Source organism: Lepus europaeus, chromosome 16 (genome assembly GCF_033115175.1).
Source record: "Lepus europaeus isolate LE1 chromosome 16, mLepTim1.pri, whole genome shotgun sequence".
In the NCBI taxonomy this organism is placed as follows: Eukaryota; Metazoa; Chordata; class Mammalia; order Lagomorpha; family Leporidae; genus Lepus; species Lepus europaeus.
This window is the reverse complement of record NC_084842.1, coordinates 90896518-90916399: the sequence shown is the minus strand read 5'-3', so window position 1 is coordinate 90916399 and position 19882 is coordinate 90896518. Positions and strand designations below refer to the sequence as shown.

General features: G+C 57.1%; 1 protein-coding gene across 3 annotated transcripts in view; it reads left to right on the top strand.

The window, feature by feature from the left end:
• The first annotated feature begins 10083 nt into the window (after window positions 1-10083).
• The window catches only part of NSD2 (nuclear receptor binding SET domain protein 2), a 99138-nt gene continuing 89339 nt past the window's right edge, over window positions 10084-19882 (top strand). For all 3 annotated transcript variants that reach the window (XM_062212723.1, XM_062212725.1, XM_062212726.1), the window contains exon 1: window positions 10084-10189. The gene's annotated coding sequence lies outside the window, so the exon portion shown is untranslated. The remainder of the gene's footprint in view (window positions 10190-19882) is intronic.

Sequence of the window (19882 nt, the reverse complement as noted above, 5' to 3'; positions counted from 1 at the left end):
CGCTCCCGCGCTGGCTTCCGGGAAGACGCGGGGCGGCCCCCGCCCCCGCTCGCCGCCTTTCTTTCCTCAGGCTGGGGTCTCTCCAGCAGCCCCCTCCCGCAGACCCGCCTGCCGGCCTTTGCCCTTCTCGGGCCCTTTGCCTGGGAGGTCTGCCCCTTCTCTCCTGTTCCCTGAAGTCCTGGGCAGGGGTCCGGCCGCTTACGCCCCGTGTGAGTCTGGTGGCACTGCTCTCTCCACAGCTGCCCCTCGGGCGGGAGTAGCGCGTCCGGGTGGTCTCGGTCAGCACCTGTGGCTGGGTGAGGGTGCTTAGCGTTCCTGTGCCCACGCGGACATCGGATGCGGAGTTAACCTAAGTACAGGCAGGCTCCGAACCATAAAGGAAGCAAAGGGGTTGAGGCCTGAGCCAGAGTGGACAGGTGCACGGAGTGGGACAGGACCAGTCTAGAATCTGCAGGGTGCCGGCTGGCTTTGGGGACCTGGGGGTGGGAACCACCACCTCCGTGCAAGAGTTGGCTTGCAGGGCTTGGAAGGAGGCTGGACAGGGACAGAAATCAAGCTCTGCAGACCCCCGCCCTGCCCAGGGTGCCGGGTGTGAAGAATCGCAGCTGCCCTGGGGCTGGCCGGCGTCCAGCCAGGAGCAGCGGAGGGAGCAGGCCCCAGCGCCTGGCCACCCGCAGCCTGAGCAGTGTGAGGTGTTAGAGGGATTCAGTTCTCACCAGTCGGTCACAGTGGCTTTATTGCTTCTCTGATTGCCTTCAGTGTGGCCACTTCATGTTTGTAGAAATGGAAGTCTGGGGGCAGGCCTTGTGGTGCCTGGGATGCCTGGATTCCGTATCGGAGTGCCTGGTCCATGTGCTGGCTGCTTCCCGCTGGTGCGCCTGGGGTGCAGTGGGTAGTGGTCCAGGTGCTTGGGTTCCTGCCACCCGCATGGCAGATCCGGCTGGAGTCCAGGCCTCCTGGCTTTAGCTTGGCCCAGCCTTGGGTGTTGCAGGCATTTGGGAAGTGAACTAGCCGATGGAAGATCTCTCTCTCTCTCTCTCTCTCTCTTTCACCCCTCCCTCCCTCTCTTCTTTCTTAAAGGATAATAAAAATAAATCCGGCATCCTGCAAGCTTGCTGGGGACCCTGAGGCCCGAGTGCAGGGCAGTGGGCTATGTCTGGCCATCGGGAGCTCTTCATCAGCTTCTCACCTCCACTCTGAGAGGAGAAGGGGGGGGCGTCCAGGTGGTTAGGGATTAGGCCGGGGATCAGTGGGAGCTGGAGATCAGGTGGGGAGGGGTCAGGGGTCAGGTAGGGAGGGGTTAGGAGTTAGGGAGGGAGGGGTTAGTGGCCGTGTAGGGAGGGGTTAGGAGTTAGGGAGGGAGGGGGTTAGTGGCCATGTAGGGAAGGGTTAGGAGTTAGGGAGGAGGGGGTTAGTGGCTGTGTAGGGAGGGTCAGGGGTCAGGTGGGGGGGGCCGGGGGTCAGCTGCTGGAGGAGGACTCCTTAAGGCCCTGTCTGCAGAGCCCTAGGCTCTGGGTCTGCCGGGCAGTGTGAGGAAGGAGGGGAGGCAGTGCACATCCAGGTGGTGCGGAAGTGGCTGCAAGGCTCCTCGGGGAATTCGCCCAGGGAAGAGAGGAAGGCGTGGTCACTTGTCTGGGCCAAGGGGAGTTGGAGCCAGCTACCAGAGCAACAAAAGAGGGGTGCCCCCCACAGGGTGTGGACAGCTAGGTGCAGGCCCAGGAGAAACACCTGGGGAACACCTGGCCTCACTGGATTACAGTGGCACTTAAGTCACAATGCAAAAATCCCGTGGCCACAGATGCACGGGACTCCACTTAACTTGTGAGGCAGAGAGAGAGATCGTCCATCCGCTGGTTCACTCCCCGAATGGCCGCAACAGCGGGAGCTGAGCCGATCTGAGGCTAGGAGCCAGGAGCTTCCTCCAGGTCTCCCACAGGGGTGCAGGGGCCCAACTACCTGGGCCATCTTCTGCTTTCCCAGACGCATTAGCAGAGAACTGGGTGGGAAGTGAAGCAGCTGGGACTCGAACTGGCACAATACGGGATGCTGGCACCGCAGAGGGCTGCAAACCTGCTATGCCACAGCGCGGGCACCAGGACTCGGCTCTATTCTTTTTGTTTATATTTGAGGCAGGACTGAGCGGCTTTAGGTACTGGTGTACAGTGCTGCTGGCCTTCCACCTGCGTTCAAGGTTGGTTTGGGTGATCCTGGCATCCTTGGAGGACCAGATCTTACATTTAGTGTAGGCAAATGTATTAGCAAATGGGGTTCTCTTCTCCCATTCAGGGACAGCCTCCCTGACCTGAGGTCAATGAGACTCATTTACATCTTCTAACAAAAAAAGGAAGGGAGGGAGGGAGGGAGGGAGGAAGGAAGGCAGGCAGGCAGGCAGGCTGGCAGGCAGGCTGGGGCCTAGAGCTGTGGCCTAGAGGCACAGGCATCCCATGTGGCTGCCAGTTTGGGTTCGAGTCCTGCTACTCCTCTTCAGATCCAGCTCCCTGCTAATGCACCTTGGAAGGCAGAGAAAGATGGCGCAAGTCCTTGGGCCCCTGCACCCACATGGGAGACCCAGAAGAAGATCCTGGCTCCCGGTTTTGGATCAGCCCAGCTCCGGCTGTTGCAGCCATTTGGGGAGTGAACTTCCAGATGGCAGATCTCACGTGCTTTCTCTTTCTCTCTGTAACTCTGCCTCGCAAACAAATAAATCTTAAAAAAAAAAAAAAAAAAAAAAAAAAAAAAGTCATTTGGTGGTTGACCACACTTAGAAGACTCTCTCTCTCTACCTCTACCTCTCAAATAAACAAGTAAATCTTTAAAAAAGTTAAAGATTGTCTGTTAATCCTTTTTTTTTTTTTTTTTGACAGGCAGAGTGGACAGTGAGAGAGAGAAAGGTCTTCCTTTACCATTGGTTCACCCTCCAATGGCCGCTGCAGTTGGTGCGCTGCGGCCGGCGCACCGTGCTGGTCCGAAGCCAGGAGCCAGGTGCTTCTCCTGGTCTCCCATGTGGGTACAGGGCCCAAGCACTTGGGCCATCCTCCACTGCCTTCCCGGGCCATAGCAGAGAGCTGGCCTGGAAGAGGGGCAACCGGGATAGAATCCGGCGCCCCAACCGGGACTAGAACCCGGTGTGCCGGCACCACAAGGTGGAGGATTAGCCTGTTGAGCCATGGCGCTGGCCTCTCTCCTGAACTCTTGACCAAAAACTTGCTTGTGATAGTCAGTGCTTGCTGTCGTTTGCGCCATGGGCAATCTGGGGCAGTCAGTGTCCACCATCGTCTGGGCCATGGGCAGTCAGTATCCACAGTTGTCTGGGCCATGGGCAGTCAGTGCTCACCATCATCTAGGCCATGGGCAGTCAGTGTCCACTGTCGTCTGAGCCATGGGCAATCTGGGGCAGAGCAGCAGGCGGTCAGGACATGCTGTGTCTAGAGAGTGTTTTGCCGCCCTAAATAGCACTCTGGCCTCGGAATCAGCCCTTAAGGCATCCTGTTCTGGCTGAAAAGCCCATGAGAGCATTTCAGGCATGGAAAGCCAAGACACTGTGGCAAAAAAATGACCTGCATGAAAGATCTCTGTGAGTGAGACCCCAGTGGAAAGAAGGGGCCATCAAAGAAGGAGGTACCTTTCTCTGAAGGGAGGAGAGAACTTCCACTATGATTATGGCCCTATCTAAATAAGGTTGGAGTCTGTGAACTCAAGAGGCTTCCAGAGCCTTGGCAGCTCATGAAAAGAGCCTCAGGAGATCACTGACATCATAAATAAGAGTGCCAATTGTTAAATCAACAACAGGAGTCACTGTGCACTTGCTTCCCATGTAGGACCTCTGTCCTTCATGTGTTGTCCTGTGCAAATTAACGGTAAAGCTAGTGCTCAAACAGTACTTTATACTTTGTGTGTCTGTGGGGTGCAAACTGATGAAATCTTTACTTAGAATAGTGGTCTTCTGTATCTAAAGATAATTAAAAATGAATCTTAATGAAGAATGAGATGGAGAGGGAGTGGGGGTGGGAGGGCCAGTATGGGGGGAAGAACTGCTGTATTCCTAAAGCTGTACCTATGAAACTTACATTTATTAAATAAAAGCTCTCTTAAAAAAGGAAAGAAGAAGAATGTTTTGCCCCAGGACGCCGTTGGGGTCACCGGGTCATGGATCCTGGTATCCGGGCCACACGCCGGGAATGTCCAGAGCTGGGATGAAGCTCGCCCCGGTGGCTGGGCGCCCCAGTGGCTGGGCCCACACTCCCATAGCGACTGCTCCGTGGTAAATCCAGGGGCGTCTCCTACTGAGCCCAGGCAGGACAGTGGGACACTCCCGCCCCCGCCCTCCTTCAGGGGTGTCACTCTGACCTGGCCGGGACAGTGGGACACTCCCGCCCCCCGCCCCCCTTCAGTGCCCTCCCTGCAGAGTCCGACTGGGGCTCTGCCCCTGAGTTCAGCAGGGAGGCCGCACCTGGTGCCCAGGCTGCACACTGTCTCCCAGCGGTGCCGACCGCTTCACCTGCCCTGTTTCTCTGGGGCTCGCAGTTGGGGCTCTCTGCTCCTCAGCTCCCCCGCCTTGCCTGCGGCTGGTCTGGGCTCGCAGTCGGGGCTCTCTGCTCCTCAGCTCCCCCGCCTTGCCTGCGGCTGGTCTGGGACAGGCTTCTGTTGCAGCCGAGGTCTCCGCCCCCTTTGCCTTTGTGTTCCTCCCACCTCTGTGGGAAAGCCGGTGATCTGTGACTTAGCCTGGCATTCAGTCAGCTGTCGGCCTTGGTTTTCTGGAAATGTGAAGTGTTACTATCGGAGGACATCAGGGGGAATTCGAGCATTTTGGCAACTTTTTAAAAAGAGATTTATTTATTGGAAAGCAGAGTTACATAGAGAGAGAAGGAGAGAGAGAGAGAAAAAAAAAATAGAGGGATATCTACCAGCTGCTGGTTCAATCCCCAAAGGGCTGCAAAGACCTGGGCTGGGCCAGGATGAAGCCAGGAGCCTCTTTTGGGTCTCCCACGTGAGTGCAGGGGCCTAGGGATTGAGCCATCTTCCACTGCTTTCCCAGACACATTAGCAGGGAGCTGGGTTGAAAGTGGAGTAGCTGGGACTCGAACCAGCATCCACATGGGATGCCGGCATCGCAGGTGGAGGCTTTACCCGATAAGCCACAGCACTGGCTCCATCTTTGCAACTTTTAAGTGAGTCTAAAATTATTATTATTTTTTTTTTGACAGGCAGAGTGGATAGTGAGAGAGAGAGAGAGACAGAGAGAAAGGTCTTCCTTTTTGCCGCTGGTTCACCCTCCAATGGCCGCTGCAGCCGGCGCATCTCACTGATCCAAAGCCAGGAGCCAGGTGCTTCTCCTGGTCTCCCATGCGGGTGCAGGGCCCAAGCACTTGGGCCATCCTCCACTGCCTTCCCGGGCCATAGCAGAGAGCTGGCCTGGAAGAGAGGCAACCGGGATAGAATCCGGCGCCCCAACCGGGACTAGAACCCAGTGTGCCGGTGCCGCAAGGTGGAGGATTAGCCTGTTAAGCCGCGGCGCCTGCCGTGAGTCTAAAATTATTCCAATAAAATAGTTTTCTTATTTTTGAAGATTTATTTACTTATTTGAAAGGCAGTGACACAGCGGGAGAGACCTTCCATCCACTCGTTCACTCCCCACATGGCTGAACCAGCTGGGTGTGGGCAAAGGCGAAATCAGGAGCCAGGAACTCCACCAGGGTCTCCCGCGTGGGCGGCAGGGACCTAAATGTTTGAGCCATCATGCACTGCTTCTCAGGAGTGTTAGCAGGACGCTGGATTGGAAGTGGAAGAGCCAGGATTTGAGCCAGATACCCCAATATGGGGATGCAGGGGCCCAACGTTTGGTTAATCTGTGCCCTACAACGTTGCCCCAACGGTGCCAGCTCTTGCAGTCCCTGGTCAGGCTCCAACCAGGCTGCCCAAGACAGTCATCAGTCCAGTACAGAAGTGGCCAAAGCGCTTCCCAAAGCCATCCCTGCAGGTATGGCAATCAGGAAGAACTTAATCTTGCTCTCCTGCTCTTTTTGTCATGAGGAAAAAGAACTACTTTTTTTTTGAGATTTATTTATGTATTTGAGAGGCAGAGTTACAGAAAGAGAAAGGCAAGACACAGAGAGAGGTCTTCTGTCCCCTGGTTCGCTCCCCAAATGGCAGCAACCGGGTCATTCGAAGCCAGAAGCTAGGGGATTCTCCTGGGTCTCCCACGTGGGTTCAGGGGCCCAAGCACCAAGTGTCTGGGCCATCTTCTGCTGCCCATTAGCAGGGAGCTGGATCCAAAGAGTATTAGTTGGGACTTGAACCAGCGTCCATATTGGGATTCTGGTGCCGCAGGCAGGGGCTTAACCTCCTACACCACGGCGCCGGCGAAGACGAACTACTTTAGCACAGAACACTCTGCAGCCAAAGCCCCAGGAAGCGGCAGCGCTGGGCACGGGCCCTGCCTCGCTCCACCCTGGGGCCGCCTGTCTACGGGAACGGCGCCCTGGAGGCGGCCATTGCTTCCTTCCTTCGGAGGGACCCAGAGAAGCAAAAAGATCAAACAGCCCGGCGGGGGCCCTGGGTCGTGGGGTGCAGCCCGGGCGGGGCTGCAGCTGCGGCCGCCGGAGCGGGGCGGGGCTCTGAGGTCCCTAACCCGCGAGGCTGGAGGTGGGGCGGCTGTCCTAGGGTTCCTGAGGCCTCTCAACCAGAACATGCGAGCTGGCCTGGCCCTCCCGGCCCCGGGCCCTCGGCCCAGCTCCCGCATTCGCTGAGCACGTGGCTGAGCCAGTGTTCCACAAGGATGCGCCCTGCCGACCCTCCAGGGTGAGGCGGGAGGGCGCCCACACCGGTACCTTTGCCGGCTGAAGCTCCAGGCCCTGCAACCCTACCCTGGTCTCTGTGACTGCGACCTTATTCGGAAATAGGGTTTCGGCAGAGGTAATCAGGTTAAAATCAGGTCAGTGGGGTGGACCCTACCCCCGGAGGACCGCAGAAACAGGCCAAGATGCCCGAGGAAAAGGCTGGGTCGCCTGTGACCACCAGGCCCCTGCCTCTCTCTGGCTCCTGGCCATGGCGGGCAATGCCCGGTGGTCTTTAGCTTGGGTGGCCGAGGGACTTCTCAGCTAGCTGGGCATCAGCTCCGGGTCCGCCTCCCCCACTCCACTGTAGAGGCTGGCTCCCACGGCCCTGGGGCCTCACAGAGATGTCTGCAGGCGACTGCGGTGCCAAGCACCGAAGTGGTTTTCGGCTTGGGTGAGAGCCGAGGCCAGGCCAGGCCTTGGGAAAACAGGCTTCCAGTCTGGAGAGTAGAGGGGTCAGTGCTGGGAACGCGCCATTACCAAGACCTGGGGGCTGGAGGCCCCTCTGCCCTCGGCCTCCCCCTCCTCTCCCCTCCCCTCTCTGGAGGCAGGGGCCACCTGGGGCACAGGAGGAGGGGCAGCTTGAGACTGCGGGTTTCCACTTGGAAGCCCTCTTTATCTGGCCTGGGATGGAGAAAGCCTGGGGTCAGAGTGCACACATCCCCATGGAAACAGCAATGGGCCTGGCCCCTCAGGGACCCCAGCCCTGGTGGGGGATGGGGAGGCCAAGCTGGGGCTCAGGGGCTCCCTTGGCAGCAGCTCTTGCAGGGAGGTCCGGCGAGGTGCTGGACGGTGGATGGGTCCTGTGGGTCTGCGGAGGCGGGGACTGGTCACAGGCAGCTAGGAGATGGGGTTTTCCTTCAGAAAAGCCCAAGAGCCCCGGAGAGACCTGGACAAGGTTCTGCTCGCAGGTGCCTGGGCCAACTTCGCTTCCTGTCTGCAGTGCTGGGGAGGCTGCCTAGCTCAGCACTGCGAAGCTCTGCACCCGCAGTGACCCTTCGGGCATGCAGGGCTGTGCACCCACAGTGACCCTGGGGGCTACGCACCACCTGGGTCCCTGTGCGCTAGCACCCGCACATTTGCCAGGACCCCCCCTGCAGCACCAGCTTCAGGGAGCGGCTTCGGGCGAGCAGGGCTGGGGGTGAGGGTGGATGAGTTCCAGACTCACTGGCCACTGGCCCTGAGGCAGCCCAGCCGAGCTGGGGGGTGGGGCGTCTGCTTTGTGCAGGCAAAGGTCAGCCAGCCTCAAATAATTTTGATTCAAGAAAATCCGGATGCACACTTGCGTGTTCTGAATACGCTCACATGTGGGCTGCACCACTCCAAATGCAGGTATTTCGGGGTGAAAAGTAACCCTGATTTCAGAATTGTGAAGCTGAATGAGAGCTGGCGGTATTCATGGAGTGCCGGGCTGGGCATCTGGATCAGGGTTGCAGCAATGGTTGGGGGCAGGCACACCTTGAGCCACAGTGGCTCAAGCTGCTGCCTGGGGACACCGAGTGCCCGGGTTCGAGTCCCACCTCCCCTTCCGTTTCCTGCGGATGCGCACCCTGGGAGGCAGCAGGCGATGGCTCACGGAGTTGGGTCCTTGCCGCTCTCCTGGGAGGCCTGGACTGAATTCCTGGCTCTTGGTTTTGGCCTGGTCCAGGCCTGACTGTTGCAGGCATTTGGGAAGTGATGAGCACGATATGGGCAATTCTCCGTGGGTTTCTCTCTCAAGTAGGGGTGGGGGGAACGGGCTTGTGCCCGAGATGGATTTGGGCTGGGAGAGGTATCTATTCTCTTTCCCACAGCCGCTGCTCAGCTGGACGCCTCCAGGGAACTCCTGGTGGGCCGAGGTGGGTGCTGGCAGCTTGCCACCACCTGACCCTCCCCAGGGCACCGCAGGGCCTCAGGGGGTGGTGTCTGGATGAGGCATAGGCACTGGGGCCCCACGCGTGCTCTGGGCCCTCCTGGAAGGCAGGGGCAGCTTCGCTCTGTCCTCCTGCCCTCAGCGCTGCCTCCTTCCATTCTGCTGGGTTCTCATGGACCGCGCGTGCTCTCAGGAGCCCTGTTCTCATCCGGTTTGGTCCAGGTGGAGAGCTGAACCCCGAGCACTCCCTAAGGGTCTGGGGGAGGCCCCTCCGTGTTCGGGAGCATGGGTTTGGCCGGGCCCTGGGCCGCAGCACCTGGTCTCCATACCAGGGCACGGCTGGGTGGCTGTGCCAAGTCTCAGGTTTGAACAGCCCAGTGCAGCGCACTCTGTCCCGGCCGTCCAAGGCCTAGCACTCGGGGCCGTGCACTGGACAGCCCGCTGCGAGCCCCGAGCGCCCCAGGCCGTGCTGCCACTTGCCGCGGCGGGGAGGACTCGGTGCCCGCTCCGGCCTCCGTGGAGGGCGGGGGCCCGACGTCCGCTTCTCACGTGGGCCCACGCGCCTCGCGCGTTTCTGGCACTTCGCACTTCCCGCACTCGCAGCCACCTCCGCGCGCCGAAGCAGGCCCAGGTCACCGGCAGCGGCGCGTCGCCGGTCGGTGTCCACTCCCCCGCCCTGCCCCCATCGCCATGCCCGCGGCCCCCGGGGCCTCTGCCGAGTCCAGCTCCGGGGGTCGGCCTGCGCGGAGCCCTGGCGCCTCTGCTGTCCAGCCTCGCGGGCCCGCTCCCCGGCCGGACACTCGGCCGGCGCCTGCCCAGCCAGGCCGCGCCGCGGGCAGCCGGGCCACCACCCTGAGCGCGGCCCCCGAGCAGGGCGCCTCGGCGCCGGCCCCCGCGCGCCCGACGTCAGCGCCCGCGGCCGCGCGCCCACGCGCCCACGCTCCGCGGCGCCGGCTCGCGGAGGCGATTGGGCAGGCGGCCGTGACGTCACTGCGCTCGGCGCCTCCGCGCGGGGTCCGGAGCCCCCGCCGAGCGGCGCGCGCCCGGCGAGTAGCGGGAGCGGGGCGCGCGCCCGGGTCCTCCACGCGCGGCTCGCGGGTCCGCCGCGCGGCCCCCCGCCCGGCCCGCCGCCGGCCCCCGCCGCCCCCGCCGCGCGGCCCCCGCCCGCGCCGCCCCGCGCGGCCCCGCCGCTCCCGCCCGCGCGCGGCCCCGGCGCGGATTTGAAAAGCCCGGTCCGCGGGCCTCGCGAGCGCGGCAGCCAATCAGCGGCGCGCACTTTTCCCGCGGCTTCTGCGAGGCGGCGGCGGCCCCGGCGGCGGCGGCGGCGGGCGGGAGGCGCGGGGGCGGGGTCGGCGCCGCGCGCGGAGAGCCTCGGCCTGGCCGCGCTGCGCCCGCCGCCGCCGCCGCCGCCCCCTCCCCTCCCGCGGCCTCGCCTGCCCACGGCCCGGCCCCCTCCTCAGCCGCCGCGCCGGAGCCGCGCCCCGGAGGATGCGACGCGCCTCAGGTCAGTGGGGCCGCCGGGGCCGGGGCCGGGGCCGGGGCCGGGGCCGGGGCCGGGAGGCCGGGCCCGAGGCGCGCACCGCGGGCGCCCGAGGGCTGAGGGGAGCGGGGCCGGGGCGCCGGGAGGCCTGAGGGGCCGGCGGGGCCGGGGCGCCGGGAGGCCTGAGGCGGGCCGGGGGGTCCGAGGCCCGAGGCCCGGGCAGCTTGCGGGGCGGCGGACCCGGCGGCCGGGCGCGGGGGAGGGGCCGGCGGGCGGCGGCGGCGGCCGCGGCTAACGGGGCGGGCGCGGCCATGTTGGGCCCGGCGGGCCGCGGCTGCACCTGTGCCGTGGCCGGCGGGGCGGCCGCCTTTGTTCCCGCGGCGCCGAGCGGGCCGGGGCGGCCTTTGTGCGGCTCGGACGCCGGCCCGGGCGAGCGCGGCGGGAGGGGCGGGTCGGGACCCCCGGCCCGGGCAGGGGTCGGGCGGAGGGGCGCGCTTTTTGTTTGCAGGCGGTGTCCTGCATGGACACTCGCGGCGGCCGGGCCGTTGGTCAGCGCGGGCGCGCCCCCGGTGGCCGGGCAGCGGCCGGGGCCTTGGCAGGTGGAGGCGCGGGTGGGCCAGGGGTGGGACCGCGCCCGGGGGCAGTCGGCGCGCGCCGCGCCCTCGCCCCCGGCATGCGGACCGGTGGTCCTCGAAGCCGGTCATTGGCTTGGCCCCGCTCACAGGAACGTGGTTTTAAATCTCAGTATTAAAAAACAAAACACGCTGGTCTTGAGTTTTGGTGGAAGACAGTGGGCGGGCGTGCTGTGTGGGACCCCTGCAGCGCCGGGCCCGGGTGCTCCACGGTAGGGTTGAAAACAGCATCGAAACTGATGCTCTTGCGTGGGTAATTGGTGTGTGTGTGCGCGCGCGCGCAGGCCCTGTGAGGAGCGGCCAGTTTGGCCTGGAGCGAGTTCAGGGCTAGCTTAGGAGGTCTTCGGTGCTGCCAGCGTGCTCTGAGGCTTTCAGGACCTCGACTTTTAAATGACTTTTAAATACCACGATCAGCCAGCAGTTCTTACACCTACTTTACAGAGTTGGTGCATATTTTAAATAAGGCCACTGATACAGAAAACGAGCTAGGAGCCACCCAGTTATAAAGTTGAGACTCTGTATTTCCCCAAATGTTTGAAGTGTCCTGGTTATGTATTTAAAGGTGACGAGGAACAGTATTTAGAAAGCACAAGTTAAAGCAGTGTGGAGAAAACGGGTCCTGTTCTTCACGCACTTGATGGGAGTTCTGTTCACCACAGCCGATGCCCGTTCAAGTCTGAACTGCTGACTGAAGTGAGGAGGGCTCGTGCCTCACCATTGCTTTGAGTCATTTCCTTTTCTTTCCTTCCATTTTCTCAGTGGCCAAGCGCCCTTCAGTTTGGAGTTGCTGGTAGAGTGAGGACTTACTGCAGAGCTTCGAGTTTGTCAGACTTTTGTGAAGCGCTCTCATCTGTTCAGTAGAGCAGTCCTGCCCTCCCAACTGTGTTGCCACCAAGTAGGCTGACCTCTGAGTCCAGTGGTGAACATTCCTTTTTAAGAGTGTCAGATGGCCGGCTCCGCGGCTCACTAGGCTAATCCTCCGCCTGCGGCGCCGGCACCCCGGGTTCTAGTCCCAGTTGGGGCGCTGGATTCTGCCTCAGTTGCTCCTCTTCCAGTCCAGCTCTCTGCTGTGGCCCGGGAAGGCAGTGGAGGATGGCCCTGCACTCGCATGGGAGACCAGGAGGAAGCGCCTGGCTCCTGGCTTTGGATCCGTGCAGCGCGCTGGCGTGGCGGCCATTTGTGGGGTGAACCAACAGAAGGAAGGTGTTTCTCTCTGTCTGTCTCTCTCTCACTGTCTAACTCTGCCTGTCAAAAAAAAAAAAAAAAGTGTCAGATAATTAACTTCATGAATTCTGAAAAATGGTGGACAGTTTGTTCTTACACATGCACTCATGTGATATATTCATGTGTAATTTCTAAACATGAAAATTGTGGAAATGGAGCAATACAAGATAAACAGGCTACAGATCTATTATATTTATTTTCATTCAACCGATTTATTACTTTATGAAGAGAGAGATTTTCCATCAGCTGATTCACTTCCCAGATCCCCACAACAGCCAGGGCTGCACCAGGCCCTCACCTGGAGCCTGGATCTCAGTCTAGGCCTCCTGCAAGCGTGACAGGGGCCTAAGTATTGAGCCACAGTCGTTGCCTCCCAGGATACACTTTAGCAGGAAGCTGGAATCCGGAAGCAGAGCTGCGACTCAGCCCTCCGCCCTCCTTTATGGAATGCAGAAGTCCCAAGCAGCATCTTAACCAGCGCCGCCTCTGTGTGGGGTTGTTAAGCTGGGACCTGCTGAACTGTGAGCAAACAAATGAAGTACATCAGAATTGACGGAGTCAGGAATAGAGACCCCGAGGGTTGGTTAGGAGGGTGGGCCAGCCCCCGCTGTATTCAGGTGTTTTCAATGCAAACTAATTAGTTGCTTCCTTTTTTTTTTACTGTTTGAAGAATCAGTGTCAAATATGTAAAAGCAGGTGGAATTAGAACCTAGTAAGAAGTACCAGTAAGAGGGTAGAAAACACTGATCACACGTGTGTTCTATAGGTTGTAAGATTTTCTTTGCTGGGCTGGTGCCGCAGCTCACTAGGCTAATCCTCCGCCTTGCGGCACCGGCACACCGGGTTCTAGTCCCGGTTGGGGCGCCGAATTCTGTCCCGGTTGCTCCTCTTCCAGTCCAGCTCTCTGCTATGGCCCGGGAGTACAGTGGAGGATGGCCCAAGTGCTTGGGCCCTGTACCCGCATGGGAGACCAGGAGGAAGTACCTGGCTCCTGTCTTCGGATCAGTGTGGTGTGTCGGCCGCAGCGGCCGTTGTGAGGTGAACCAACGGAAAAGGAAGACCTTTCTCTTTGTCTCTCTCTCTCTGTCCACTCTGCCTGTCAAAAAAAAAAAAAAAAAAAAAGATTTTCTTTGCCAAGTAATAGCATTTATTAAAGAATATGCTAAAGTGGTGCCGAAGTTAGTAATCCAAGCTTATTTGGTCCAGGCAGATAACCCAAATAAACATTTTATCAGTGGGAACTGAGCCTGGGGCTTTGTCCTCTGTGTAGAGGTGGGGGTGTGAGTCTGTGGAGCTGCTTGCTTACGTCTGTTCTAGAACACACACAACTTTGGTTAAGCGTCTTGAGCCACACTTTCTCTTGCCTCACTGCAGTATTCATGTCTTTCTCATTTCCTTCTCGATTGTTTTGTTTGTTTGAAAGTCAGAGTTACACCTAGAGAAGGCGAGGCAGAGAGACAGAGGTCTTCTGTCCGCTGGTTCTCTCCCCAGGTGGCCGCAGTGGCTAGAACTGCGGGATCCAGAGCCAGGAGCCAGGAGCTTCTTCTGTGTCTCCCACATGGGTGCAGGGCCCAAGGACTGGGCCATCTTCTACTGCTTTCCCAGGCCATAGCAGGGAGCTGGATCGGAAGTGGAGCAGCCAGGGCTCGAAACCAGTGCCCATATGGGATGCCGGCACTGCTGCTACGCCACAGCGCTGGCCCCCATCACTTTTTTTTTTTTTTTTAAATTTATTTATGAGAGAGAGAGATACTGACCGACCAACCTTTCATCTACTGCTTCATTCTCCAAATGCCTGCAACAGCCAAGGCTGGGCCAGGCCAAAGCCAGGAGCCCAGACTCCATCCAGGTCTCTCACATGAGGGTAGGGACCCATGTATGTGGGCCATCTTCTTCTGTCCCAGGTAATAGCAGGAAGCTGGATTGGAAACAGAGTAACCAGGATTGGAACTGGCGCTCTGATACGGGATGTGGCATCCTACACCACAGTGCCTGTCCTTGACTGTGGTGTTCTTGGGTCTTAGTCCCATACATGTGCTATCCTGTCTTGACTTTAGACTTTTGTATGGGTTGTTGGGATGTAGACTGCTGCCTGTCCTTTTCTGTGTACAGTACATGGCCTTTTAATGGCCACATGTGAACTTTCTCTGCTGGGAATGAGTTCTTGGAGGTAGGACTGTTGCTGTCTTGTTCCTTTTGGTGTCTCTTCATGGCAGGCACCCAGGAAGTTGTGAATAAATGGTTGAATGGCATAGGGTAAAGAATCAATTTTAATGCTGGTGTCTTACCTGTTTGCCTCTTTTTCTTTTGTAAGTGATGTTGGAGCAGAAAAGAACCCTCTGGGGAAGAAACTGAATATGGAAAGGAAGGGGTGGGGTTAAGGTCACTGTGCTTTAATTGGGAAGCCAAGACTGCCAGACAGGATGGGTTTTTTTTTGCTGGTCATCATGAACTCAAATATTGAATGACAGCTGTGAAACACTGCAAGCACTGTAGGACAACAAATGCATGGAGCAGACCTGTACCCATCGCCAAGATGCAGGAGTGTTCCTACTGTATGTCCTAGCTGATTTCTCTACTGGGCAAGGTGAAAAGAACATGAAGTGTACAAAATATAGGCGCCAAGAGGTGATTTGGGAGGCTGGCGCTTTGGCATAGTAGGCTAAGCCTCTGCCTGTGATGCCGACATTCCATGTGTGCACCAGTTCTTGAGTCCTGGCTGTTCCACTTCTGATCCAGCTCTCTGCTTATGGCCTGGGAAAGCAGTAGAAGTTGGCCAAAGTGCTTGGGCCCCTAAACGTATGTGGGAGACCTGGAAGAAGCTCCTGGCTCCTTGCTTTGGATCAGCCCAGCTCCAGCTCTTGCAGCCATTTGGGGAGTGAACCAGTGGGTGGAAGACCTTTCTCTCTGTCTCCTCCTCTGTAACTCTCAAAAAAAAAAAAAAAAAAAAAGTGACTTGGAAGCCCTAGAGGATTAGGCTCATATTTAAAATTGTTTTTAATGATTTGTTCATTTCTTTTTAAAGAATGATTGTTTATAAAAAGCTTTTTTGGGGTAAAAAGACATTTGGCTACCCAGAGACTCTTCAGCATTTTGTACTTATCCATAACCTTTTTTTTTTTTTTTTAAACTTTGAAAGGCAGAGTTACAGAGAGGCAGAGAGAGAGAGAGAGAGAGAGAGAGAGGTTTTTCATCTGCTGATTCACTCCCCAGATGGCCACAATGGCTGGAGCTGGGCTGATTGGAAGCCAGGAGCCAGGAGCTTCTTTCAGGTCTCCCACGCAGGTTCAGGGGCCCAAGCACTTGAACCATCTTCTGCTACTTTTCCAGGTCATAGCAGAGAGCTGGATTGCAAATGGAGCAGCCAGGACTAGAACCGGTGCCCATATGGGATGCTAACACTGCAGATGGTGGCCTTACCCACTATACCACAGCACTAGCCACTCCATAGCTTTTGAAGGAGTTAATTGATTTGGTGAAATTTGATTGCTAGGTAAAAAAAAAAAAAAAAAAAAAAATTAGGAAGTGATGCTTGGGACAGGGACCTTGTTTGGGATACCTGCACTCCTTATCCGAGTACCTGCCTTTGAGTCCTGACTACTCCACTTTTATTTATTTATTTGAACATTTTAAAAAAATTTATTTGAAAGATGGAGTTACAGAGAGGCAGAGAGAGAGAGAGAGTGAGCTTCCATCTGCTGGTTCACTCCCCAAATGGCTGCAATAGCCTGAGCTGGGCTGATCCGAAGCTGAAAGCCAGGAACTTCTTCCAGGTTTCCCACGTGGGTGCAGGAGCCCAAGGACTTACACCATCTTCTACTGCTTTCCCAGGCCATAGCAGAGAGAGCTGGATGGGAAGTGGAGCAGCTGGGTCTCAAACCGGTGCCCATATGGGATACCGGCACTGCAGGCAGTGACTTTATCCGCTACGCCACAGTGCTGCCCCCTCCCCCTTTATTATTTATTTTTTAATTTTTTTTTTAAGGATTTATTTATTTGAAAGGCAGAGTTACAGAGAGAAGGAGAGGCAGAGAGGGAGAGAGAGGTCTTCCATCCATTGGTTCACTCCCCCAAATGGCCACAATGGCTGGAGCTGCACCAATCCAAAGCCAGGAGCCAGGAGCTTCTTCCGGGTCTCCCATGTGGATGCAGGGGCCCAAGGGCTTGTGCCATCTTCTACTACTTTCCCAGGCAGCAGCAGAGAGCTGGATCGGAAGTGGAGCAGCTGGGACTTGAACCAGCGCCCATATGGGATGCCAGTGCTTCAGGCCAGGGCATTAACCCACTGTGCCATAGCGCTGCCCCCCCCCCCCTTATTTTTTAAAAATTTTACTTATTTGACAGAATTACAGACAGAGGGAGAGGAAGAAAGAGGTCTTCCATCTGCTGGTTCAGTCCTCAAATGGCTGCAACGGCTGGAGCTGTGCCAATCTGAAACCAGGAGCCAGGAGCTTCCGGGTCTCCCATGTGGGTACAGGGGCCCAAGCACTTGGGCCATCTTCTACTGCTTTCCCAGGCCAGAGCAGAGAGCTGGATGGGAAGTGGAGCAGCTGGGACTGCAACTGGTGGCCATGTGGGATGCTGGCGCTGCAGATGGAAGCTTAGCCCACTGCGCCCCTGCGTCCACTCCCGACGGCGCCGCGTCTCCAGTTTCCTGTTAATGGGCACCGGGTGATGATGCCTGCAGCAGTGGTAGAGGAGACCCAGCTGGATTCTGGGCTCCTGGCTTCAGCCTGGCCCGGCTCCTGCTGTTGCAGGTACTTGAGAAGTAAACCAGAATATGGAAGGTCTATCTTTTTGTGTCTCTGCCTTTCAAATAAAATAAAAATAAAAATTAACATCTAATTAGTTTTGTTTTTGAATCTGCCTTCCTAAAAACAAATGGCAGCTGAGGAGTTTTTAAAGTGTCTTAATTTCTGTACTTAGTGGTTTCCACAGAGTGTACAAGGATAGAAATAGAAATTGCACAGTGTTGGTTGGGCCTAAACACCCCAGTAGAGGGGAGGGTGTTTGGCACCGTGACTAGACACTGCTTGGGATGCCTACGTCCCATATTGCAGTGCCTGGATTTTCGTCCTGGCTGCGATTCCTGCTTTGACTATATGTGCTTTGGGAGGCAGGAGGTGATGGCTCAAGTACTTGGGTCCATGCCATTCACATGGGAGACCTGGACAGAGTTCTGGGCTCGTGGCTTCAACCTGGTCGAGTCCTGGCTGTTGAGCGCGTTTGGGGAGTGAACCACTGGATGCAAGATCTGTCTCTGTCTCCCTGTGTTTAAAAATAAAGAACTCCCAAGAGTGAGACAATCCTAGTGGATATGGAGACCGTGATTTTTCTGTCTAGGAGTCGGAACCTCAATTGTTTTTGAAGATTTGTTTATTTGAAACTGACACAAAGAGACTGGTTCACCCCCAACATGCCTGTAATAGGGTGGGGCCCCATCTGGGTCTTCCCTGTGGGTGGCAGAAACCCAAACACCTGGGCCATCATCTGGTGCATCCTCAGGTGCACTAGCAGGAAGCTGGATCCGAAGCCTGGAACAGCTGGGATTCGAACCAGAACCTCTGATAAGGAATGTTGGTGCCCAAGCAGTGGCATAACCTGCTGTACCATGACACTTGCCCCAGGACCTCAACTTGTAAGTTGACTGGGTTGCCATTGTAAGAGCTAATAATATTTGTTATACTTGGGGCCAGCGCTGTGGCGTAGCGGGTAAAGCTGCTGCCTGCATTGCTGGCATCCCATATGGGCGCCACTTTGAGTCCCGGCTGCTCCACTTCCGATCCAGCTTTCTGCTATGGCCTGGGAAAGCAGTAGAAGATGGCCCAAGTCCTTGGGCCCTGCACCCATGTGAGAAGACCCGGAAGAAGCTCCTGGCTCCTGGCTTTGGATCAGCCCAGCTCTGGCCGTTGCAGCCAATTGGGGAGTGTACCAGCAGATGGAAGACCGACCTCTCTCTGCTTCTCCTTCTCTCTCTGTGTAACTCTGACTTTCAAATAAATAAATTAATTTTTAAAAATTTGTTATACTGTGGGGCTGGCGCCGTGGCTCACTTGGTTAATCCTCCACCTGTGGTGCCGGTATCCCATATGGGCACTGAGTTCTAGTCCTGGTTGCTCCTCTTCCAGTCCAGCTCTCTGCTGTGGCCCGGGAAGGCAGTGGAGGATGGCCCAAGTGCTTGGGCCCCTGCACCTGCATGGGAGACCAGGAACCAGGATTGGCATAGCTCCAGCCGTGGTGGCCATTTGGGGGATGAACCAACTGAAGGAAGACCTTTCTCTCTGTCTCTCTCTCTCACTGTCTAACTCTATCTGTCAAATAAATAAAATATTTGTTATACTGTTAGAGGGTTTATGTATATTAATGATGTTTTTGTGTGTCGATTATTTTCACATGCACTTTTTTTTTTAAGATTATTTGAAAGGCAGAGTTACAGAGTGATAGGGAGAGAGAGAAAGATCTTCCATCTGCTGGTTCACCTCCCAGATGGCCTCAACAGCTGGGGCTGGGCCACGCTGAAGCCAGGAGCCATGTGGGTGGCAGGGGCCCAAACACTTGGGCCATCTTCAGCTGTGTTTCAAGGGAGCTGGGTTGGAAGTGGAACAACTGGGATTTGAACCACGCCCATATGTCATGCTGGCATTGCAGGCCCTGGCTTAACCCACTGCGCCACAGCACTGGCCCCTCATGTGTGTGTTTGCTGCTTTTGTGTGCAGGCAAGCGGCTTAGAATCACACCTCTGACTAGTTTCACTGCCTTCTGTCAGCTGTGTACACTTTGCCTGGTCTTTCTGAAACGCTGGAGTGGTCCTGTGAGTCCCCAGCCTTCAAGTGTCTCATTGCCGTTTGGGGTTCAAGACCAGTCTCTCTCTGGATTTTCTGGCTCTCACCTGTTCCTTCCTTCCTTCCTTCCTTCCTTCCTTCCTTCCTTCCTTCCTTCCTTCCTTCCTTTCTTTCTTTTCTTTTTTCTTTTTTTGACAGAGTGGACAGTGAGAAAGAGAGAGAGAGAAAGGTCTTTCTTCGCCGTTGGTTCACCCTCCAATGGCCGCTGCGGCCGGCGTGCTGTGGCGGGTGCACCACGCTGATCCGAAGACAGGAGCCAGGTGCTTCTCCTGGTCTCCCATGCGGGTGCAGGGCCCAAGCACTTAGGCCATCCTCCACTGTACTCCCGGGCCACAGCAGAGAGCTGGCCTGGAAGAGGGGCAACCGGGACAGAATCCGTCGCCCCGACTGGGACTAGAACCTGGGGTGCCGGCGCCGCAGGCAGAGGATTAGCCTAGTGAGCCACGGTGCCGGCCTCTCACCTGTTTCTTATTTTGGCCTTGCCACATCTTTTCATCCCTCTGTGTCTGCCATGTTTCACCTGGGCCTTTACCTGGTCAGTTGTTACTTTCTCTTGCTCCCCCCACCCCCAGGGATGTGATGTGTATGTGGGCTAGGCTTGCTCTTCCTATTAATTCTCTCAGGTCTCATCTTGGCCCCTAGTGCTGGGGCGCCGTCCTGATTCCTGCCTGGTTGTGGAAGCCCTTAGAGGTAGGTCTTTCGCACTTGATGCTTCCCCTCTCCTTGCTGACTTTCCATGCTCGATGTCTCCCAGCCATTTCCAGCCTGGGGTGCCCTCTTTCAGATGACTGCAAGACTTGATCTTTGCTCTTTTTAAAGATTTGTTTGTTTGTTTGAAAGGCAGAGCGACTGATGAGAGAGAGCTTCCATCTGTTGGGTCTCTTCCTAGATCCCTGTGACAACGGGGCTGGGCCAAGTCAGGCTCCAGCTCTCCTGTGCTAAGCTGTCACCTGCTGCCTCCCTCACACATAGGCAGGAAGCTGGATCAGAAGTGGCGTAGCCGGGACTTGAACCAGACA